General features: G+C 41.5%; 1 protein-coding gene and 2 long non-coding RNA genes across 21 annotated transcripts in view; 1 reads left to right on the top strand and 2 right to left on the bottom strand.

Annotated features, from left to right (window-relative positions):
• Positions 1-25,845, bottom strand: part of SRGAP2 (SLIT-ROBO Rho GTPase activating protein 2) — a 249,373-nt gene that overhangs the window by 217,829 nt on the left and 5,699 nt on the right. The window lies entirely within an intron of this gene.
• LOC144341421 (uncharacterized) lies at positions 11,201-13,748 on the bottom strand. Its single transcript, XR_013418345.1, has 2 exons — positions 13,395-13,748; positions 11,201-11,467 (listed from the first exon to the last, which is right to left on the bottom strand). It is a non-coding gene; the product is annotated as an uncharacterized LOC144341421 (long non-coding RNA).
• LOC144341434 (uncharacterized) lies at positions 21,147-24,507 on the top strand. The gene is made up of 2 exons (XR_013418357.1): positions 21,147-22,004; positions 24,180-24,507. It is a non-coding gene; the product is annotated as an uncharacterized LOC144341434 (long non-coding RNA).

The raw sequence follows: 25,845 nt of genomic DNA, 5'->3' as shown, positions 1-25,845 counted from the left end.
AAAGTGGGACTGTCCTGCTTTGCAGACATGAGCAGCTCTCTGTCCCCATCTCTGTATTAACACTTCAGATATACACACTTGGGGCTTTCAACTAAGTCTTTGTTTCTGCTACTGTGTCTCCTGAAGAATACTGGAGTCAGCCATGCAGCACTGTCACATGAGGATTCAGGTACCCAGCTTTGCTGGTAGATAAAACACAGAAAGCCCACTATTTTCTAAGCTCCCCATAGTTCAAGAGGCCCCTGCAGGGGAAAGAAGATGGCAGTAAGGTCAAGGAGTCAACATCAAGGACTTACCAAGCTGAGGTATGCAGCAAAGTAAAGATGGAGGCCAGGGATGGCCACCAGCTGTTAAGAGCTAGACACTGGGGAGTACAGGGCAAAACTAGTGCCTGAGGCTCAGTGCTCTCAAAAAGAATTTTTTTCTGGTTGAGGTTGCCAGCTAAGGAGAAACCTGAAGCTCAAGCATGCAGTCTGGTGATTTTTTTCCCCCTTCAGCAAAGCCAGAAAAATTTGTAGAGATAACTAGAAGAAAATCAATACCATAGGGCCCAAGATTTAAGATGAGCCTTTGCAGAGAAGAAATCTGAGTCTGTTCTGTCCTTGCAGCTGTCTTAGATCAGAGGAGATGGAGCTTTTACTCTAACAGAAGATATCAGACTTATTGAGAAGAACAGGAGATAATGGACAGGAAAGGGCCCTAAAAACTCAAATAGCCCAAAATGAATGAAAGAGATAATCATAATATCACAGGGCTGCTCCCAAACTGGGTGGCTAAATGGGAGCAAATAGAAAAGTAGAGACCACCATTCTGGATCACATCCTGTGGCCACCTGAGGGGCTTAGTGAAGGCACCTATCTTCCATCTTGCTGGTCTGGAGGCAAAGCTGGCTATGAAAAGGAGCAGGCTCCCAACCTGCCTTTGCTGGATGCCACACAGCAACACCGGGGAGCAACTCTGGTCCAGCACCGGGATAAACACTGTGACTCTCCGGAATGTCCCGAACACTACAGTCAAAATCTAGGACTTAGGAACAGTATAATGGGGAATATCTCCCTTTAAAACCTAACTCAGTTACAGAGGGAGGGATCTGTCTAGGACCTGATCTGCTGTGCAAGTTTCTACTATAAAACTTGGGGTTTGCTCATTTTTCAGAACTGGGATCTTCAACACCTTTGGGATTCATTCATCGGATATGGAATTCAGACTGCTTAAAGCCTTGGGGAACTGCAACTAGGCAGCAGAGAGCTAGCTGGTTCCTAAGGAGGAGACTGAGCAGACGATACAGAAGTAGAGCATCCTCTAGAGGTTGCCTAGTCCACCACCGCACCACCTCCTGCTCACTCACACCCCTCCCCCGCAGCAGGCTACCAGGAAGCAAGAGCAGACAGGTGAGCTGGTGTCCTGTTTTTCAAGCTTTCTTGGGAAGGAGAACCCACATAATTTTTCTATAGCCTGGAGCTGGTAAAAGAAGGGAAGGAAGGAACTAACAATGGAGTAACCAACCCACTAACTTCCCATTCACTCTCATAACTCAACATGATGAGGTGGGCTGGTTGCCAGCCAGGACTCTCTCCAGAAGGATATGGCTGAAGGACTGTCAAGTTCGAGTGTGGGACAGTGAAAAGAGCATTGCATTAGACATCAAAAGATAGGGGGACTTGGGGAAGTAAAGAGGAAGATTAAAGCCAAGGAACATAAAGGGACTTTTTCGGGTGATAGAAATGTTCAACCTATTGATTATAATTGTGGCTACACAAGTATAAATACCATTTGTCAAAACTCATTGAACTATAGGTTTCAAATAGTGAATTTTATTGCACACAAATTATACCTGAATAAAGTTGTTTTTAAAAGAAAAAGCATGCATTCTAAATTCTGATCCTGCCCTATTAACTATGTGACCTTGGCCATGTCACTTAGCCTACCTAATGCTTCAGTTTTCTCAAATTTTAAATGGGATTACTAATTTCTGACCTGCTGGCCAGGCGAGATGGCTCACGCCTATAATCCCAGCACTTTGGGAGGCCGAGGCTGGTGGATTACCTGAGATTAGTTTGAGACCAGCCTGGCTAACATGGCAAAACCCCATCTCTAGTAAAAACACAAAAATTAGCTGGGCATGGTGGCGCACACCTGTAATCTCCGCTACTTGGTAGGCTGAGGAAGGAGAATTGCTCGAACCCAGAAGGTGGAGGTTGCAGTGAGCCAAGATCACGCCACTGTACTCCAGCCTGGGCAACAGAATGAGACTCTGTCTCAAAAAATAATAATAATGATAATTTTTGACCTGCTTACCTCACAGGATATTTAGGATCAGATGAGATATGAAATGAGACCCATTTTAAAAAGCATAAAATGCTAAGCAAATAGGAGGTATCGATAATTAGGTTGGTTCCACGATACTTGGGATCTCCCTGGCTATGTATTTTCCAGTGATCTTAAGAAGAGAAGATTCTGTTCTTTTTAACTGATGATGGTTCAAAATCTTTCCGCTGGGAAACCTTGACCTGAGTGTTCTTTCTACTTGCTTCAGACTATCTGCTTGCTCACCTCTCCACTATGTAAACGTAACTTACTGTGGGCACTCAGGCCCGTCTGGCTACTACAGATAAGCACCCCAGCTCGGGAGCACAGACACTGAACACAGCCACCTGACCAGAATGCAGACACCAGGACAGATACCATTCTGAAGCTGTGGACTCTTCCCTTTCTGGGGAAATCAGTGAGTTCATATTTTCTATGTTGCCACAGAGAGCTCTTTCTGGCAAAGCAAACGGAAAGAAAATGCAGAATCTCCTCACCGAAGCACAGAATGGGGAAAAACACCAAAGCCTGGGCAGCTGGGCAGTTAGGTACAAAGCTACTCAGTGAGCAGACTTAACTAAAAGGGATTGTGATGATCTACTCCAACAATTTCATTTTTAAAATTAGGAAACGAGGCTGGGCATAATGGCTTACATCTGTACTCCCAGCACTTTGGGAGGCGGAGGCAAGTGGATTGCTTGAGGCCAGGAGTTCAAGCCAGCCTGGCCAACATGGTGAACCTCTGTCTCTAATAAAAATACAAAAATTATATGAGTGTGGTGACATACACTTGTAATCCCAGCTACTGGGGTGGCTGAGGCACAAAAATCATTTGAACCTGGGAGGCAGAGGTTGCAGTGAGCTGAGATCATGCCATTGCACTCTAGCCTGGGCAACAGAACAAGACTCCGTCTCAAAAAAAATAAATTAGAAAACTAACTATCAGAGAGACCAAGGGTTCAAGGCTAAGCAAAACTGTTAAGTAGGTCCAACTGGAGGTGCTTCAATCTTTTGATTTTAGCCCCATATACCTGCTTACTTCCCCCCAGAGTGCCCTCCCTCACTAGACTGGCATCTAGTAGCCTTAGACCCTTATCAAAATCTTGTAAAGAAACAAATGGAATCTCATACTAAAGTATAAATAAACAGCTAGCCTTTTGAGTGAGATACAATAAAAGAATGTTTTAAAGAGAAAAAGCTACCAGTAGAAGAGATGTCTTCAGTCCATCCACCTCCAGGGGACCTTGACAACAGCCCTAAAATCATATCCAATAGGCGGTTTTGTACCCAGCTGTAGGCAAATAGGGTACCAAAGCTTGAAACTCTTCCAGATTAGTTCAAGTGGGCTTACAAAGAAGTTCAAGTGGACCTGCAGAGTGGTGGGTCTTATCTCCAAGCCCGAGCTGTAAGCAGCAACACTATTCTTTAGAAAGGCATTACACATCTTGCATAAATGAGAATCAGAGCTCCCCATACAATGCTGCCACTGCCACTCTTCCTTGCAAAAGTCCATATGTTAAGAATATCATTCCGGGCTGGGTATGGTGGTTCACGCCTGTAATCCCAACACTTTGGGAGGCCGAGGCAAGTGGATCACAAGGTCAGGAGTTTGAGACCAGCCTGGCCAATATGGTAAAACCCCATCTCTACTAAAAAAAATACAAAAATTAGCCGGGCGTGGTGGCGTGTGCCTATAGTCCCAACTACTTGGGAGACTGAGGCAGGAGAATCGCTTGAACCCGGGAGGTAGAGGGCAGAGGTTGCACTGAGCCAAGATCACGCCACTGCACTCCAGCCTGGGCTCTGTCTCAAAAAAAAAAAAAACAAAAAAAAAAAAACCGCTCCATGAAAGCACGGACTTGTTCTGTCTTGTTAATAACTCTATCTCTAGCACGAGACCAGAGCCTGGTACATAGTGGGCATACATAATCATGTGTTGAGTACATGAATGAATTAGTGATTGAATGAATGAATTTTTTTAATGCACTGAACCAAATGTCTTTGAAGACAGTACAGGGCCCTCTGGTACCACAGAGGCTGTGTTGTGGGTCATGCCAGCACTCACAAGAAATGCCAACGCTGGCATACACTTCACCAACAGGCAGATATATCTGTAAGATGCAGGGGTAAGTTCAAGTGCTTCCATGAGGCATTTCCATAATTAATTATTAGCATTCACAGGCTAGATACCTATAATGCCAACTTCAGCATCGATCTAAAGGAAACCTATTCATTTAAACTGACAAAAACATGCTGTCGTTTTCATTTCCATTACAAAGCATGCCAATGTAGCAGAAACATTTTGATTGATTGAATGGTTTTCTCTCAATCTGCGTGGCAATTGATCAGTTTACTAAGGGACAAATAGTTCAACAATTCAAGTCAAAAGCAGAGAAACCTTTTTTCTTTACTTATGAGCCATTTAAAATATATAGAAATTATGAATACTTAAAATTCTCTTATGGGAGATCCTAAATAAGGTAAGATGTATGTGTGTGTGTGTGTGTGTGTGTGTATATGTATGTGTACATATATATTATCTCTCTCAACACATAACCAGAAGAAATGCTGCAACTGCCTGTGGTAGACTGCTTCCACAACCCAGTAAGTGATGTACCACTTCATCTCCATCAAGACCTTAATTCCTGCCCCTAAATAATAAATGTGGTAACAAAACTGGAAGCACTTTGAGTCTCTAAAAGAAGCTATAGAAATCCTGAAAGAAGAAAATAATAAGTACAAATAGAATCTCTGAGAGGACAAAAAAAAAATGCGTTGCATAAAAAGAGAGTCAAGGTGTTAATTGCTGAAGAGTCCTTCAGGTTGAAGAAAAGCATCCTTGACTATCCTGTATTCTGCAGCCCCTTCCTTCTTTTCAAGGAACTGCACAGATTATGTCCGCCATTCCTATCAATTTGTTTATTCAGTGGCCTTTTGACAGCCAAACTGCTAGGAGCTGCTCAGGTACAGCACAGTCAAGCAGGCCAGCACAAGTTTCCACCACACCCAGGCTTCAGCTTGGTAGAAAATGAAAATGGTCAAAAGAGTTTTAATGAGTTGTTAATGATTTAAGTACTCACAGTGATATGCTTGCAAGATAAGACAAAAGGAACTTAGGAGCAGTGAAACCAAATCAAACCAATAATACATTCAACAGTTATGAATACAATTACACAACTTCTGCATACATTTAGGAAGCTTCTGAAACAGAATCTGGACGGAAACATCCCAAGGTGTAGCCTGCTGCCTCCACTCAGAAGCCCACCCATACCCTTGCTAACAAAGTATTCTACACTTTTCTTTAAACTCTCCTGGAATTCAATAGGCTTCCTTCATAATTTTATCTTATTGCTCCACAAAAGCTTGGCTTCTAACGTCAACCCTACCTCTCATCTGCTTACTGAGGACAGGACAAAACTTGAGTTGTTCCCTGCAGACAAAAGTACAATGGTCGACACTAAAGATCGGCTATTTGAAGTAAAACTGGTTTTAAGCAGGTTAATAAACCCCAGGCTTACAGGTTCTCGCTCTTGGTATATTTTTCTAACACACCCCAACAAGATAAGAGATTGGAAAATGGCTCCCTTGGCTGGTTGAGAAGGAAAGTAATCTTTTTTTTTTTTTTTTTTTTTAAAGGCACTGATGGAATTACCCTGCTAGGGAACCAGCATACATATGTCATTCCTTTGTACCGTATTTTTACAAGTATTTGATTTTGTTTACCCTAATTTATCCAACTCGGGAATAAAAAGGAATCTCAGATCTATCAGAAGGACCTCCAATTTCTCATTCTCAGCTTCAAAACAAATTAGTCAGTTTAACATTAGTCAAGACATTTAGGTTGCTGTGAAGTAAGAATGATACTAGGTCATGATTAAGATGGCTCTCCAAACTATCAACAAGACTGTCTAATCACTTGTTATGAACCCAACACTATGTTAAACACCAATGGCAGGTACAAAAGAAGTATGAAATAAAGTTCCTGTCATCCACACCTAACAATCTAAAGGCAGCCTTCAATTAATTTACTGATAGGGTATATTGCATAATAAGTTTTATCAATTTGTTGTTTGAAGTTCAAACACATTTTGCCATAAAAGGCATGCTATCGTGTTTCAGTTCTCGTGCTGGTAGAAAACTGTCTTAGCCTCTAATGTAATTGAGATATCAAGTACTGTATGTGCAAATGAAACACAATATTAAAAACTGGTGTAACATTAGAAATATCTGACATGTAGCTGGCGCTTTGTGCGCTTGAAAGAGTTCTTCATATACATAAACTTCACATCATAGTATATTATTTGATGATACATGGTCGTATTGTCAACTGTTGAAGAAACTGAGGCACAGAAAGCCTAGAAACTTTTCCAGAGTCACCCAGCTACTAAGTAGCAGCAGGGCGCTCACGTTGGCCTTCCAACTCTAAATTCCGTTCTTTCCACTAGTGTAAAACTGAGTAAGAAGGAGGTGTGAAGTGTTTTGTTTTGCTTTGTTTTTTAAGACTGGTAGTTGAGAAAGAGGAAATTTTATTTGAGAAAGACAGGGAGGTAAGTGAAAACTTTTAGTGATTCAAAAGGAGGCTTAAGGGCACTTTTAGAAGCTTTCAAGGTTGACGAAGCTGGTGTTTATGGCTTTCATTTCACTTGGAGCCTTGTGGCCAGGCTTTTCCTCCTTTCAGGTTTCTCACTGGCTCTTTTCAAGTTCAACTGCCCCGATTAGAGTATGTTTGGTTTGGGATTTAACTCATGAATAGGAATACACCAACAGCAAAGAAGGGTTGGAACAGACTTCCTTGAGGTTACTGAATAAGCACTGGAAAAGAGAAAAGGAATAAGGAAGACAAAAGTACAGATAAGATAAATTGCCTGAAGCAGACTTAACTACACAGCAATCCTTGAAAGGAAGGTACAGGGAAAAGGGGCTGAGGGAGGGTATTATTCTATGAAAGAGACATGGGACAGATGTTGAGACAGTCCTCACCACTGTGCCATCAGGCCAGGGCAGCAGCAGCTACAACTCAACTATGCATAAATAGGTCTTGCCCTTATGTGAAGGTCTATAGTTGAGAAGACATCTATGAAATTAGCAGGTGACAGCAAAAATAATCCCACATATATGCCTTTCAACAAATCTCTCTAACCAAATAAAAATGCAAAGAATTTCATTCACTCATTCATCCATCCATCCAATGAACATTTATTATATGCTAAGCACTGTGCTAGATGCTAGAAAACAAAGATAAACAGAAATAGTCCCTGCTCTCAAAGAGCTCACAGCTTAGCAAACAAGAGAGATGTGTAAACAAATACGTGCAAAATAGTGTGACTGGTACGACCTCATTTTGTTAAACAGCGAGTACAGTATTGGCACAGTCATACTTCAAGCATGAACAGAGCCCAAGAGGTTCCCCAACGTGCTCAACTTGGCAGACTTGCTATTTATCACTTACCCATCCGTATTCAGAGGCTCGCACTCATACTTAGGCCAAATCTCCATTATTAATCACATATTTACCAGCTAAGTCACTTTCCTAATGTCTACCCTGCCCAAGTCACTGTTTTGTTTCTAAGAAGGAGGAAGGTGTGTATTCATTTATCTCGCCCAAATTGTGTAAAGGCAACCTGAACTCGAGGCGGTGCAAAAGGGGTTCACCATAACATGGCATGTCATTTCAAGTATGGCCCAGAAAGCAACAGGTGATTCACTTTAACAAACATACTTGAGCCAATGTTATATAGGTCAAGTCTCATCAAAACAAACACCAAGAAATGGTCCACTTTCTTCTGTTGCAGCAAATAAAATCTTAGCATATATTTGTTTGAGGTATGTAATTTGCTAAGCTGATACACAAACATTACCTCATTTAGTCAACACAGCAACCCCTAGATGTAGGAATTATATGTTCATCCTATATCTGAAGAGGCTGAGGCCAGGAAAGGTTAGAGACTTACCCAGGGCCACATAGTTGATGGCAAGGGTCAGAGCTACCACTGGTACCCAAGCCTCTGACCTCCAGCTGAGTGGTCTTTTTTCTACCAAACTGTGGCTTAAACCTCTCCAGGCAACTGTGGGTAATCTCTGTTACACAGAAATAATTTTAAAAGAAGGAGAGTAATAACTCCTATAGTCTCCTTGGATTGAACACACTGGATGAGAAGTACAGGCCACTCTCCTCAAAATAGAAATAACACTAAAAATTCAAAGCCTTTGGAAGTGAGAATGGAATACATTAAGTTCAACTGCCAATCTCTGAAATATAATTTCCTATAAATGGCTTTAGCCTGATCCCCTCTTTCAACATATCCTACAATCACAATCTCCAATCAAATCCTCTATCAAAGAGCCATCTCACCATCCCAAAATTATTCAAATTAAGGAGATTAACCACTCCTGCCTCCACACCCCGAAACAGCACCAGCACCACCCAGTCATGTTTTGCTGAACTCAGCCTCTCCCACACTCCCCAGGCTCTCTTTAAAATAACTTGTTCTTTAGCCAGCTCTTCAGTCACCCATGGGAGGTCAGGTGGTGGAGGGTGCTGGCAGGGCTTGACTTGACTTTTCTTTCATTCCCAGCTGACCCTCATAAGGGGCCTCCAACCAAACTCGGAGCAAGGCAGCTCAGAATTCCAGTTTTCTCTCTCCTTGTTTAGCTGTGCTCTGTCCCTACAGGGCATGGGGAAAGAAAATGCTATTAATTCCTGCACACAAACACGAAGCCCCTTCAAGGGAAAATATTTCTCAAAGTGAAAGGTAAGAAGCTGCAAAAGGAGGTCAGGTAATTTGGCACATACAGGAGGTGTCATCTATTTCACAGTTTCTCTGCAACACTCCCAATTTAGAAGAAAAGAAAATGACAGATTTAATGAAAGGCGGATGGGGGTGGCATTGTCACTTGCCTAATGAAATTCCTGCTTGAATGGAACTGTCATCTCAAACTCAGGGTATCTAAAATAACGCTCATTCTCTCCCCAACTGCTGCACCTCTTCCTGGCTTCCATATGTCTATTTCTGCCATTGCCACCATCGTTCTCCCTGTCTCCCAAACTAAAAACCTCAGGTATTCCTGACTCTTACTTCACCCCTAGACCCCACACCCATCTCAGCAGCTCATCTTCCCATCTTAGTGGTATCTCTTAATTACAGTGTGGTCAAACATGGTATCCAAGATAAAAGAACCAGCAGGCTTTGGAGTTGGACAGACCTGAGCTGCAGTCCCTATTCCACCATGGGTCACCATCACTTCGGATCATCTCCCTGAACTCAAGTGTCTTGTTCAGTAAATGGGGACTCGCAATTCCCTCATAGGTGACTCTAGTAATTGAACCCATTTAACAGCATGTTTGTTTGCAGCACCCACCACAGGGCCTGGTATGCTGTGTGGGCAGGAACAAGCCTCTTGCCCCCATCTAGGCAACTCAGAGCAACCAGGGAGTCCCTTGGAAACAACTTCATCACACTTCATCTCTCTTCAAGTCCGAGTGCCCCCATTGTTCTCTGTTGCCCCAGTATGAAGTCAGACTCTAGCTGATCTTCAAGGTCATCAAAAACTATCCAGTTTGATCTTACTCCTCTGTCTATGACTCCTCTGCTCCAGCCCAAGACTCTACTCACTCACTTGGCACACATTTATTGGGTGCCTACCACATGCAAACATGGTGCTGGAGGCTGGGAATGTTGAAATGACAGGCTGCCCACTGCCCACCCTCAAAGAACTCACAAGCTTTCTGGTAGTGAGTGTGGTCTGGGGGAAGGAGCGTGGGGGTGGGGGTGAGGGTGGATAAAACCATCATTGTATTAGGGTGTAGGAAGTGATACAGGAGCAGTAAGCACGATGGGGGCTGTGGGAACTCCACTGAGGGAAGACACACTGCCACTGTTCTTTCCTCCTACTCTCGACTTAGCCAAATCCTAGTCCATAAATCAAGGTCTTATTCATTCTGGCCCACACCTCTCCCATCTCAAAATTCCTCAAGTTCTTATCAACACCACTCATTTTCAGTCATCCACTGGCTGATGTCATTTCTTGTATTGCTGTGGGTTAATTTTTTTTTAATTACTTTCTTATAGGTAGGCTTTTTTTCTCCATGGCTTCTATGATCATAAACGATAAGGACTAGGCTCTAGACAGTTCTAAATCTCTCATGAAAACTACATACTCATTATTTGTGGTATAGTTGATGTATTTGGAACCACTGACAACTGCAAAACAACGCATTCCTTTCCCTTTGAAAAACACGCACTGCACTTCCCTCGCTGCTAGGTCCTGAGTTCTGTGTGTCTTACACTTTTCATCCAACCCAAGATAAGAGACGAAACCCTTGCTATCTCAAACAACTATCCAAAATGTAATTTGTTTAAAAATTATAGTTTTTAACTTTTAAAATTGTTCCATCTAAAAAGTTATTCAAATAAAATCTTAGTGGGACACCCAATATCGTGAACATAAAAGCAGAGCTATTCTGGTTGAAGCTATGGGGACATCCTAGTGCCACTACCTCAAAGGGGAAAACATGTGATTCCCTTATCAGCAACCCCTGATGTACATCCAGGGGCAACACCACTACAGCATGATGGAGAACTCATCTTGCCCACAAATATGTATAATAAACTTAATATATGTACAAATGAGACATAACAAATCAATGGGGGAAAAGATGAATGCTTGAATAAATATAGCCACATGGAATATAAAATAAAGTTAGATCCCTCCCTCACACTGTTGATGAAAATTTACTCCTTTTTTATTCAAGATGTTATGTGAAAGGCAAAACTTGTAGATGAAAATACAAAAGAATATCCTTATGATTGTGTGTGTTTGTCTTAATCAAGACAATAAAGAAAAAGTTAATTTCTTTAACAAAAAGTAAATTTGACTACATTAAAATTTGGAATTTCTTTTTTTTTTTTTTTGAGACAGTCTCCTTCTGTCATCCAGACTGGGGTGCACTGGCATGATCACAGCTCCCTGCAGCCTTGGCCTCTAGAGCTCAAGTGATCCTCCCACCTCAGCCTCCTGAGTAGGTGGGATTATAGGAGCACATCACCATGCCCACCTAATTTATTTGTATTTTTGGTAGAGACGGAGTCTTAATATGTTGCCTAGGCTGGTCTAGAACTCCTGGACTCAAGTGTTCCTCCCACCGGGGCCTCCCAAAGTGCTGGGATTGCAGGTGTGAGCCACCGCACTTGGACTTGCAATTTCTTATATATCACATAATTCAATTAAAAGAAAGATGATAAACTAAATCTGGGAGCAGGTATTGCAACCTATAATTGTCAACAATGAGTAAATAGGACATATAAGGAACACCTACACATCAATTATTAGAAAAAGCAAGACAGCCTAAAAGAGTTGTCTCTAGATTGCAATTTAAGAACTACTGTGGGGCCAGGCACAGTGGCTCACGCCTGTAATCCCAGCACTTTGGGTGGCCAAGCTGGGAGGATCACTTGAGGTCAGGAGTTCAAGACCAGCCTGGCCAACACAGTGAAACCCTGTCTCTACTAAAAATACAAAAATTAGCCCGACATTGTGGCACGAACCTGTAATCACAGTCACTTGGGAGGAGGCCATATCTCAATTTATCTATACAACTGCCCTGGGATGTAGGCAGAACATATATTATGCCAGTTTATTGATAAGGAAATTGAGACAACTTAAATGATCAGTCCAAAGAGAGAGAAATATACATGTATCTTCCCTAGTAAGATGCAAAACCTACTTTTCTACCTTCTAATGTACAATCTTGCCATTACAAAAAAACCACCTCCATCTTTTTTTTATTTATTTATTTTTTTTGGAGACAAGATCTCACTATGTTGCCCAGGCTCATCTTGAACCCCTGAGCTCAAGAGATTCTCCTGCCTCAGCCTCCAGAGTATCTGGGACTATAGGTAATCATCAACATGCCTGGCTTACCTTTACTTTCTAAAAAATACCTGTTCACACAAAAATCTATACATGAATGTTCATAGCAGCTTCATTCATAACAGCCTAAAACAGGAAACAACCCATATGTCCTTCAGTGGGTGAAGGGCTAAACAAACCATCATACATTCATACCATAGAATACTGCTCAGTAATAAAAAGGAATGCACTATTGATACGCACAACAACCTGAATGAGTCTTCAGAGACTTGTGCTGAGTCATAAAAAAAAGGCCAATCCTAAAAAGCTACATGCTAATGGTTCCATTTTTATAATATTCTTGAAATGACAAGATTATAAACATGGACAACAGATTAGTGGTTACCAGCAGTTAAGGACTAAGGAATACAGTAGGGTGAGATGAAGGAGTGAACTGGGAGGGGCAGGACTAGAAAAGGACAACATGAGTGATCCTTGCAGTGATGGAACTGTTTAGAATTTTGACATATCAGTCAAGGTCCTGATTATGGTATTGTGTTATACTTTTGCAAGATGTTAACCATCAGAGGAATCTAAGTAACAGGATGTGCAATCTCTCTGCATTATTTCTTACAACTGCATGTGAATGCATAATTATCTCAAAATAATTTTTAAAAAAACATAACCAAAAAAAGCCGGATATCATCCTGCCCTGTGTTGTACAATTCTGAGGTTAAATAACATAAAGTATGGCGAGGCACTTCATAGACTGCCTTGTGCCCTGTAAATACTATGTAACATCATCATCTTCCTCTATCAACCAGTCTCATCAGCATTACTCACTGTTAGACTATTCCTTGTCCACAGAGCCTTCAATATCTCTCTACTGTGACCCTATCACTATACTTGCGTAATCCGTCCACCTCTCTTGCTATTGTTTGAATGTCCCCTCCAAATCTCATGTTGAAACTTAATCCCCATGGTGGGGCCTTCAAGAGGTGACTGTATCATGAAGGCATGCCATCATTAATGGATTAATAGATTAATGAGTTATCTTGGCAGTGAAACTAGTGACTTTTTAAGAAGAGGAAGAGGGACATGAGCTGGCAAGTTTACACACTCAGCTCCCTCTCTATGTGATATCCTGCGCCACCTCGGGACTCTGTGGAGATTTTCCATCAGCAAGAAGGCCCTCACCAGATTCAGCCCTCAATCTTGGACTTCCCAGCCTCCAGAACTGGAAAAAAAAAAAAATTGTTTCTTTGCAAATTACCCAGTTTCAGGTATTGTGTTATAATCCACAGAAAATGGACTAAGACATTTCTAATAGACTGCAGCTCCTTGAAGGCAGAAACTTTTTTCTGTATCTCTCTATGCCCACAACTTAGCGTAGTATAAAACATACGGGACAGGCGCGGTGGCTCACACCTATAATCCCAGCACTTTGGGAGGCTGAGGCAGGCTGATCATAAGGTCAGGAGTTCGAGACCAGCCTGACCAACATGGTGAAACCCCGCCTCTACTAAAAATATAAAAATTAGCCGGGTGTGGTGGTGCACACCCGTAATCCCAGCTACTCAGGAGGCTGAGGCAGGAGAATCGCTTGAACCCGGGAGTCAGAAGTTGCAGTGAGCCAAGATCACATCACTGCACTCCAGCCTGAGTGACAGAGCAAGACTCTGCCTCAAAAAAAAAAAGAAAACATACAGTAGGTACTAAATAAATGGCTGTCAGGTTGAAATTAGCTCATGATCTTCTTGTTCAATACAAAGTGTCCCAACACTGGAGGAAGTGAGGAGAGGAGGGGACTGGAAAGAAGAACACTCCAGTAGCTATAAGCCAACGCCTCGAAAGTTTCATCAATAGCCTCCTCCTTCCCAAATTGCTGAGAACCCAAATGAAGCAAAGGTCTGTACAGAGGGTGTGGCCACAGCAGCAAAAACATGAGTTCAATTCATCAAGTCTCTTCTTTAAACTTTCAAGTTCTGCAAATGAAGGAACTGACCATTTATAGATTGGGTGGGTCACTGGAACGAGATGGGAAGATGGGCTGTGGTATACTATTCTGGAAAGGATTTTAAAGGTTAGCTGACAGCCCTTTTCCTGAAATGATTAAGACTGAAGAACTGCCCGAGGGCAGAATGTATTTAAATACTCTGTCATGATCTCTCAGAGACCTGACACTCTCGGCCTAGGCAAACATATTTGGCTAGTGAGGTGAGGAGGGGGTTCCCACGCCCTGAAAACAATGCTAGCTCCTCACTCCTACTCCAAATAGTTTCCAGCATAAAAAGGCACAAGCAGTTGCTTTGCTGCTCCTAATGTTATCGGATAATTTTTCAAATTCTTACTCAATTACATATCACGCTCTTATCTTCAATCTCCACAGGCCAAATAGCCTTGCTTTCACATCGTGCCCACTAAGCCTGCAGAACACAAGTATCCCTCCCAAGTAATTCCAGCTCTCATAAACATGAGATCATTTTACATTAAGTTTTATTAGAGTATTTGTGTGTATGGTGGTTGTGTGTGCATGCGCACACGCGCATGCATAAGTGTGCATATGCCTTTACTTCTACTAGGAGTAAGGAGATTTAACGCAAGAGAAGGTTAGAAACTTGGGAGGTTTCTGTTTCTGCTTAATGATTAACTCTTTTGCTACTGAATCCAGAAGAGCTGGCCTTTCTGGACTGGCAGTCCTGCTCCCTGGCCAAAACAGCAAAAGAAAGCTCATACACACACATTCACTGTTAAAAAGAAGTAACTGGCACAAATCAGTTTCAGCTTTGGCAGTGAGAACACAATTGTAGTTTTAAGGAGAATTAGGTGTTTCCACATTGTGTTGTTACTGGCCTTAAAATATCCAGATCAAGAACTCATTAATCAAAGTAACACGTCATCCACCTAAAATGCTTCAATGTTTGATTTAAAATTGCTGACAGCAAAGAACTGAGATAACTTACATAACCACAAATCACTGAATAAATAAGAGAGATCAAGAGATACAGCACAACGGACTCTAATAATGGCTAAAAACACAAAGCCTAATTAATGTCGTTTAAAGATGAAACCTTTAAGAAGAAAACAAAGAAAAAGAAAGATGAAACCTTAAACCAGAAGCAGGAGAGGGGAGTAGGAAGAACCTGTGCTATCTATTCTCTGGTTTCTATCTTTCCTCCAGGACAATAATCAACATCCAGATTCTATGTGACAACTCACTTAACAATAACCATTTTTTGTTCATATGTCCTAAAAATCATGAAGCAAGGAACTAGTAATCCATCTTTCCACTTTCCAGCTGAGAAGTTGAGAATCCCAAAGGTGGAATGACATCTTCAACATTACAAAGCTTGTCCTCCATTACCCTACATTTCTTCCTCCTTATGAATGATATTTTTTAAATGCTGTAATGATAAAAATATGAGTTGTCATTATTATTAATAGTACTCATTTAAAACAACAGACTGCTACTTAGCCTATTCATTAGGTGAAAATAAAACAAACATAAACATGAAAATATTTCAATTCCGCATTACGACATGCTTCATCACAATCCTCAAAGAAACTCCTTAGTTGACAAAGGGCCTAATATATAAAGAGCAACATAAGAGGCAAGAGGCCAGCCGGGCGCGGTGGCTCAAGCCTGTAATCCCAGCACTTTGAAAGGCCGAGACGGGTGGATCACAAGGTCAGGAGATCGAGACCATCCTGGCTAACATGGTGAAACCCCATCTCTACTAAAAAATACAAAAAACTAGCCGGGCGAGGTGACGGGCACCTGTAGTCCCAGCTACTCGGGAGGCTGAGGCAGGAGAATGGCGTGAACCCGGGAGGCGGAGCTTGCAGTGAGCTGAGATCCGGCCACTGCACTCCAACCTGGGCGACAGAGCAAGACTCCATCTCAAAAAAAAAAAAAAAAAAAGAGGCAAGAGGCCACTCCACATCCTAAAAGGGCCTGAAGGAACTTCCCGAACAACCCAGATGTCTAGATCAACCCTATACCAGTTCCATAACCACACTCCCTCCCCCAGGTTTGTCCCAAACCAGATGTCAGAGATTAAGAGCCTTCCACTTCCTTATTTCTTTAATTTTCGTTAAGGACAATCAATTAACTTCCTTTTTCTTTTAAATTTAAGTACTGCACACAACAACATAAATATCTGTAATACCAAGAGTTACACAAATTCCATTTCTGGCCCACCAACATGGACGGGGAAAACCATACAAACCAGTTACAGCAGGGAATTTTCTAACTCTGGAAGTCTCTGAGCTTACTGGAAGTCCAAAGTTTAATAGTTATCCTGATTAAAGCATTCATTGTCCCTAGTGGATCCAGTCACAAGTTCAACTGTAGGCCCATCAAGTAACTCTCTCTCCCCTCGATTTTTCTCCAGCTGTGAGGCACATCTTCCTATTAGATCGTGATATTTCAACAAGTATCATTTCAACTGCTCTCCAGGTCAGCTGCCACTCTGGTACTACCTACCACCTGGGGCCTATCCTCCATAAGTGTGCAGCAGCCATGCAGGCATGGCAAGTTCTGGGGGTGGAAAGAATGTCATTCAGAGAATATAATGGTTTTTGTACTTTCAAGTGTGTCTACTTAAAAGGGACAAATCATCACCTTCAACATCTTTTTTGTTTGTTTGTTTTTGAGATGGAGTCTTGCTCTGTCACCTAGGCTGGAGTGCAATGGTGCAATCTGGGCTCACTGCAACCTCCGCCTTCCAGGTTCAAGCGATTCTCCTGCCTCAGGCTCCCAAGTAGCTGAGATTAATTACAGGTGCCCGCCACCATGCCCGGCTAATTTTTCTATTTTTAGTAGAGACAGGGTTTCACCATGTTGGCCAGGCTGGTCTTGAACTCCTGACTTTAGATGATCGGGCTGCCTCGCCCTCCCAAAGTGCTGGGATTACAGGCTTGAGGCACCCAGCCCGGCCAATCTTCAACATATTAATAAACAAGAATCATGAACCCTGAAACCTGGAAGGATCTTAGAAAGTTCCTAATGTTTAACCCCTAGTTTCTTAGATGAGAAGACCAAGGCATAGGGAGGTAGAGTAGGTATGTAACAGAAAGACATTTAAAACACTGCATTAATTCTTTATTGTAACAAGTTACTAGGAAATGAGGATAATCAACTGAGTGTATACATCATCTCATAGTTTCAACTGAATTCTTTCATTTCAGCCTCACATCAGTGTTAAGTCAGTTTGGGTTCATAATCTGTCCTCATCACTTACTAGCCATGTGCTTCAGAGCAAGTTATTTAACCTCATTGTGCGTCATCTGTAAAATGGGGATAATAATAGCAGCTACCTCACAGGGCTGCTGAGAAATTCATGAGTTCATATATGTAAATCACCTAAAACAGAGCTGCGACATAAGAAGCACTTGATAAACGCTAGCCATCATCATCGTCATTATAAGGGCCAAGAATTGTTGTTCCCATTTTATAGGGATTTTACAGGGAAACTAGGGATTTTGAGACCTTAGGTGAGTTATCTCCAAAATCACAGTAGTAAATGACAAAGCTAAACTAGAACCCAAGCTTTCTGCCTCCCAGTCCAGCACTCTTTCCCTTAGGATCATTCTGCCTATATAGAATTCTATAGCTCAACGTGTTACAAAGTACTGTATTGGCCCAAAAGAAATGTTGCTCCAGAATAGGTACCTCAGTCAAGATGTCTTCCCAAAGAGCAGCTTACTCATCTGACAAGCTCTGGTGCAGCATCTCCACCGCCTACCAAAACAATAAACACACGCACACAAAAAAACTAATGGGAAAAGGAAGCAAATTTCTAAGGGATTTCAATGTTTAGAGAAAAGAGTTGGCAACAGCCAACTCTTCAGAAACAAGACATATTTCTTAAAGCTTATGGCATGGCTTGTCATGGCCACCTCATGTTCTTGAGTCCCTCTGTTTTCTGTGCTTTGTCCTCCTGTGGAGCCCTGGCCACCCAGCCACCCATGGCTGCCAGGGTCATCTTCTCCAGGGAGAGTATTCAGATCCTGCCCACCATGCCATGATTTTAAATGCAAGATCTGGGATCAAACAGCAAAGATAAGGTCCCAACTTTCACAGTGACTTCTGGGTCACCTCTCCACTGATTAATGCATTTAGAAGATATGGTTAAGAAAAAAAAAAAAAAAAAACCCAAAGAGAATCTGCCTTCTCCCTAAAGGATGACATCCTAAAATATACACCAAAATGGAAGAACATGTCCCAACTGTTTTTCTTCCACACAAATACATATTTCAAGTTCAGAACCATTCATTCACAACATATAAATAAGGTCAAGGCTATTTCATACCAAATGACTTGAAAACCCAAAAGGGACCATTTTCCTGCTTGTCCCTTAGGACCTTTCCTTCCCCATTTACCAAAGATCTCACAGCTGGTTCTAACCAGGCAATAACTCTCTCCACACCGTGCTTCGAAAGAGTAACAAAACAGTTCCTTTTTCAAGTCAACCCAGTTTTAACTCCAGGTCAAGACAGACAAACTTTCTCAAACTTAGACTTTTAGTGCCTGATAAAAATGGTGAATAAATCCTGGACAAACGTAGAATGGGTTTTTGCTTCAATTACAGAAAGCCTTATGTTTGTTTTAAACTCTCGGGAATTTCAGTGTTAACATTTTTCTTGGTTTCCAAGGTAAGAGATGTGAGTGAAGAAATTTGGTCAACTCAAGTATAGCTCTAGGGCAGTGATTCTAAAGAGGGCAGCGATTCTAAAGAGGGCCGTGCCCGCAATAAATTTAAGGAGAAACACACTCCCATGGGGGAGAATCCATAAGGCTATGTAGTTTGTACTTGTCCTTGTATAATGCAAATATATTCACAGTGTTTAATCTATATCAAATTTCAAATAATATTAACATGGGTTTATTACTGGAATGGGGGAGAAATGCAGAAGCATGCCATCATGGCACTGTCACATCCAAACTCAACTCAGAAGACAGTTCAATTCAACTTATAAACATTGTAGTGCTTACTATGTGTCAGGAGCTGGACATGCAGAAATGAATAAAAGACCGTTTTTTCCTGAAGGTGTTCAGTGAGTTGTAAACAAAGAGATGTAAACGAAGAGATTGCCATGTAATATGATGAGTGCAATAATACAAGAGTGTACAAAGACACTGCGGAGGAGATGCTGAGAGCGTACTGATGAACTCTGTGCAGAAGGCAAGGGAAGATGCTAAGAAATCCTGCTTGGGATCCTGCACAGGGTAGCAGAGAAGGCTTCCTGGAGGGGTGGCATCTGAGCTGGGCTTTAAAGGATGAATAAGTTTTCCAGGTTCAAGGAAGAGGACCCATTCCAAAGAGAGGGCACAGCATGGATAAAGCACAAACCATGACACAACATGATAAAGAAAGGAAACTAGAGGCAGTTCAGCTGTAAGGCGGTATAAAATGTAAGCAGGGCAAGTGGGAAGTGATTAATAGTAACAGTCTTTTATGCTATGACCTTAGCAAAAAAAAAATGAGTTTTTAAAAATCAGTCTGGTGACACTGTGCAAGATGTAGTGTCAGGATACAATTAAACTACTTCCAAAAGATTATTTGCAGTAGTTAGGTCATCCATTTATTCATTCAGTACTACAGACAATAAGTGTTTACTGACAGCCACCATTTGAGCTACAACAGTCTTCCAGACACGTTTCCTATCTGAAGGGACCTTATAATAAACTATTTATTTAGTATTTAATATTTGCCATACACTGAGCCAGTACTCTAAACACAACTGCAATTAATAGCAAGATAGGTCTCATTATCTCCATGTCACAGAAGAGGGGGCTTGGAAGAGAAGCTGAGTGACTTGAGCAAAGTCACACAGCAAAGAAGTGAAGTTGACAAGACTCCAACTGAGGGCTGGTTCCAGAGCCTATATTCTTTGCATTGCACTACACAACTTCAAAACATTCCTACATTCAGAAGTCTGGTAGAAGAAAAAAGAATGAAATACAAATATTCCAAACATAAGGCAGTATGAGATCAATGCCATATGAGAGCTATTAAGAGAAGTACTGTGTGGGTGAAATAGAAAAGAAGGGTTATTTCTGGTCAGAGCAATTAAGGAAGGAATCCCAGAAACGTTGGGCTTTACCAGAAAGGTGAGATTTTTTTTTTTTTTTTTTTTTTTTGAGATGGAGTTTCACTCTTATTGCCCAGGCTGGAGTGCAATGGCGTGATCTCGGCTCACAGCAACCTCCAACTCCTGGGTTCCAGTCATTCTCCTGCCTCAGCCTCACAAGTAGCTGGGATTACAGGCATGTGCCACCACCCCCAGCTAATTTTATATTTTAAGTAGAGACGGGGTTTCACCGTGTTAGTCAGGCTGGTCTCGAACTCCCGACCTCAGGTGATCCACTGTACCTGGCAGAAGGGTGAGATTTCAAAAGGTGAAGATATGGGACTGGGCAGCGAAAAAGGGGCATTCCATGAACAACACGCAGAACTCAGACTCTGGTGACAACCAAGGTTCCTATTCCATCATTCACCAGTTGCAGACCCTGGCGGAATAACTGAATGTCCTACACCTCATTTTTTTCATCAGTAAAATGGGATACTAGTAACATCTTTTTCCTAAAGTTGGAGTAAGGATTATGGAATAATCTACATAAAGTATTTAGCATAATGCCTAGTAAGTGGTAAGCATCCAACAAAGAGCAAACGTTAGCTAGTAGTCTACATGTTTAAAGAATGGTAAGCAGTCAAGTTAGACTTCCAGTCCTCCTAAAACAAAATAAAAAATGTGGTTGAAACAAGAGGTTGCAGTCAGACTAAGAAGGAAGTTCATATCTACCTTAGAAAGTTGGTCTGTATTTAGCAGGCAATAGGAAGTCAATCATTAGAAGAAAGAAGCCATATTAAAAATATTTTGAGTAGATCTCCAGTGGGAGCCCCTAGACCCTCTCCTTGATATCTGGCTCATTTGTGACCCCTTCTAAAAAGGCATGAGGCCCTAAAACTGGTTCAAGCCAGATCTATTTTTTCATTTGTTTTTTTGTTTTTGAGACGGAGGCTTGCTCTGTCACCCAGGCTAGAGTGCAGTGGCACAATCTCGCTCACTGCAACCTCCACCTCCTGGGTTCAAGCGATTCTCCTCCCTCAGCCTCCTAAGTAGCTGGTATTACAGGCACCCACCACCAAGCCCAGCTAATTTTTGTATTTTTGTAGAGATGAGGTTTTACCATGTTGGCCAGGCTGGTCTCAAACTCCAGACCTCAGGTGATCCATCCACCTTGGCTTCCCAAAGTGCTGGGATTACAGGCGTAAGCCACTGCGCCCAGCCAAGCCATATCTATATGTAAAAAGATACTGTCATTAGTCCACTCCTAACATGGCCATGATTTTTTTTTCTTTTCTTTCTCACTCCATCCTGTACCTTCCCTCCTAAAAGCAGAGTAATGGCTGAGATACAATTATTAACCCGACTTCCCTTGGAGATTGTCTTGGTTAAACAAATTTTCCAGAAACTAATCTGGGTGGCTTAGATCATTACTTTTTAAAATTTGTTAATACCAGGCTTTCACTTAGTTATCTTGAAGCTAATGACTTTTCTATAACATAATTATTAGCTCTATCACCTAGGCTAGAGTACAATGGTGCAATCATGGCTCCCTACAATCTCGAACTCTTGGGCTCAAGCAATCCTCCTGCTTCACTCCTAAGAGAGCCTAGGACTACAGGTATGTGCCATCACACCCAGATAATTTTTTTTTTTTTTTTTTTTGAAATGGAGTCTCACTCTAGTTGCCCAGGCTGCAGTGCAATGGCGAGATCTCGGCTCACTGCAACCTCTGTCTCCCAGGTTCAAGGGATTCTCGTGCCTCAGCCTCCCGAGTAGCTGGGATTACAGGTGCCTGCCACCACACCCGGCTATTTTTTTTATTTTTAGTAGAGACAGAGTTTCACCATATTGGCCAGGCTGGTCTTGAACTCCTGACCTCAGGTGATCTGCCCACCTCAGCCTCCCAAAGTTCTGGGATTACAGGCATAAGCCACCGTGCCCAGCCAGTCTTTTTGTTTGTTTTTTTCTTTCCTTGCAGAGATGGGGTCCCACTATGTTTCCCGATTCAGTCTTGAACTCCTGGGCTCAAGCAATCCTCCCACCTTGGCCTCCCAAAGTGCTAGGATTACAGATGTGAGCCACCGTGCCTGGCCAATAGTACTGGTTTATTAATACATTATAATGAAGAAACTTTGGTGGTAATGATTAGATTCACTATCTTCATTGTGTTGTTTTATGAGTGTTATATATGTCAAAGTCTATCAAATTGTATACCTTAAATATGTGCAATTTATTAAATGTCAATTAAATCTCAATAAAGCTATTAAAAATATGGTAAAAGTTTAGTAATTCACGTAATTATTAAAAGGTGTACAACTTTACAATTAATAATATACTAATATACAAGCTAATGCACATATTAAAACCTTAAGTTTAAAAAATTTATCAGGACAAGTGATTATATAGAAATGTATATACAGGCTTATAAAACTTTGGTATAGTGTACCTTTTAAAAAAATAACCAGCCTGTGCAATATAGGGAGACTTCATCTCTATGAAAAATTTTAAAACCAGCCAGGTATGGTAGCATGTGCCTATAGCCCCAGCTACTTGGGAGGCTGAGGTGGGAGGATCACTTGAGCCCAGGAGGTCAAGGCTGCAGTGAGCCGTGATCAAGCCACTGCAATCCAGCCTGGGTGACAGAGTGAGACCCCATCTGAAAAAAAAAAGAAAGAAAAAAGAATACACCTATGTTACACCTATGTTCACAGCAGCATTATTCAAACTAGGCAAAAGGTAGAAGCAACCCAAGTGTTCATCAATGAACGAATGGGTAAACAAAATGGGATATATATATACAATTAAATATTATTCAACCTTAAAAAAGAAAGAAATGTGGACATATGCTACAACATGGATGAATTTTGAGGACATTACAGGAAGTGAAATAAGCCAGTAACAAAAAATATATACACTATGATTCGACTTACCTGCAGTATCTGGAGTTATCAAATAGAGACAAAGTACAGTGATGCTTGCCAGAGATAGGGGCAGGAGGGAATAGGGAGTTGTTGTTTAACGGGTATAAAGTTTCATTTTTGCAAGATGAAAAGAGTCGCGTAGATGGATGGTAGTGATGGTTGCACAACAATGTGAATGTGCTTAATGCTACTGAACTGTACTCTAGAATGGTTAAGATGGTCAATCTCCTGTGTATTCTACCACAATTACAGAGAGTAAGGGAGATATGAGAGTTCCTACACATTATTGTAAAATCAATAAGGGTGTTAATTTTGTAATTTTTAAAACTGCTTTTAAGTGCTGCTATTATTTATTTTTAAACCAAATAACTTCCAAGGCAACTTTCCCAGATTCCCCAAAAAGTCAATTCTGGAGCTGACACCAGGTTAAAACTGTTCATTTTAATTTTATTACAACCAGAAATCTACATATCAACTGCTTTTTCCCTGCAATATGACATATTTTCCTAACGTAGCTGTCAGAGGTCAAGGGTATAAGGTAAGCACAATTCCCATGAAGAGTACTCACTTCTGGAAGGAGAACTCTACAGGGGTCACTGGGTAGCCCAATTTATCTGGTGTGAATAATGGGAGTCAGGGTCTGGGCACCTGTTGATTTTAATAGTAAGGGTGCCTACATACTGCATCTAGGTCAAACTCTGGACACCTCATAGCAGAGAAATGATCAGAGCCTGTCGAAGCTTTCAAACTGCATGATACATAACAGATGTGGCCATAACTACCAGATAGGCTTCTTCAAAGGAAATTTCTGTTCTCATTCCCCAAAAGAACACCTGAAATTGAAAAAGCTAAGGACCCCTCATGAACACTGTTTCCAACTACTGCTTCTTTGCACAGTACACTGCATCTCCTGGCTCCTTGCCCACCACCTTCCTCCAGGGTCTTTCAATTGCAAGATGTAGAGTATGGTACTTGAATGCTTCCAAGAGCTTCATTTTCTTCCAGGAGTTCACCTTACTGCTGCAGAGTAGCTTTTTTTGTTGCTGTTTTTTCCCCTGAGCAAGGGATGAGGAGCCCTCAATCATCTTACAGGAAAATGACAGCATCTGCTTGAGGATTCCAACTAAATGTTTTACTGCAGCTTTTCAAACTGATTATATTTAACTGATTATATTTAAAACTGATTAACTGATTATATTTAAAGCTCCCTTGGGGAATGGGAGCTGTGAGGAAAGAAGCTTTGGAGAAGACCTTTTTTGGCGTGAATGAAAAATCGCTGAGACCTCCCAAGGGAAAGAGCTTGTTTATATACCAGGCATCAGCATTCCCAAGTACATATACATACACAATATGACTCCAGTTTTAAATTTCATCTCCTGCTCTTGAAGGGTCCTGAAAGGGTTAAACTGTTCCAGGCAAAGGCCTGCACTTTTTCTATCAAAATGCTCCAGATGGAAATTACAAAATTTCACTTCCAGCTCTGTGGTACACATACACTGCTCTCCTAAGACATAAAAAAAAAAGACAAGACCCCTAATGTTCTCAAGAAAGAAAATGTGACTGCTCAGCATACAGTGCCACTCTGTTTCAGACTATTTCTCCTGGAATATTTGCATGAACTGTCAATCTCAAGCTTTCTGGGAGACTGTAAAAACTCAAGGTATGGAGAGAGTAAAGGAAAGGGGCCTTAAATAAGGAAAGAACAACAGCTGGGACTGTATGCAGTCATGTGTATTCACCCAAATACCACCCAGATTCACAACCCTGGTAACCATGCCCTGCACCTTACCACTTTCGCTGCTCCAATCCCAGCAACAAGCTAACAGGCTAGAGGCCAAAGGCTTCAGGTTATGACCATGAATACGACCAGGGTTGTAAAGAATTTCCAGAGATTATTGTACATCAGCCCTCCATACCTGCAGGTTCCATATCCACATATTCAACCAAATGGGAATAGCAAATATTCAGGAAAAAAAAAATAACAATAAAAATAACAATATAACAATTTAAAATAATACGAATTTTAAAAGCATTATAACAACTATTTACATAGCATTTACACTGTATTAGCTATTATAAGTAATCTAGAGATGATTTAAAGTATACAGGAGGATGTGTGTACATAGGTTGTATGCAAATACTACACCATTATTTATCAGGGACTTGAGCATCTGAAGATTTTGGTATCCTGGGGGAAGTGGGGGCACTCCTAGAACCAATCCCCTGAGGATACTGAGGGACAACCACATATGAAAGCACACTGTAAATTGGAAAGAGCTATGTAAAAAGACTAAGAATATTATTGCTTTCAGTCAGACATCGAGAGGCATGAACTTTCAAAGGAATCTGAGCACCCACAAACCAGAAACAATGATGGTTTTTAAAAAGACACTACAACACAGGCTGACTAAGAAGGCACACCCCTCATAAAACCACTCTGGGGTAGGGTTGGGGCTGAAGCCTCAGGAGTTCCTCAGGGCACATGCAAGCAGGTAGTTTATAGGGAGGCAAAATCAAGGGATAGAGAGGGTCCCAGAAAGGGTCCCATGAGATGAGGGTCCCATTTAGAGTCCATTTGACTCAAACAATTCTGACTGAAAAAACAGGACCTGGGACTCTGGTCAAAGACATGCAGAACCACAGTGGCCAATAATTAGTTTACTTGTTCACTAACAGAAAAAGAAACTGATGT

The sequence above is a fragment of the Macaca mulatta genome, chromosome 1 (assembly GCF_049350105.2).
Source record: "Macaca mulatta isolate MMU2019108-1 chromosome 1, T2T-MMU8v2.0, whole genome shotgun sequence".
Lineage (NCBI taxonomy): Eukaryota > Metazoa > Chordata > Mammalia > Primates > Cercopithecidae > Macaca > Macaca mulatta.
This window is presented reverse-complemented; position numbering and strand designations above follow the sequence as displayed.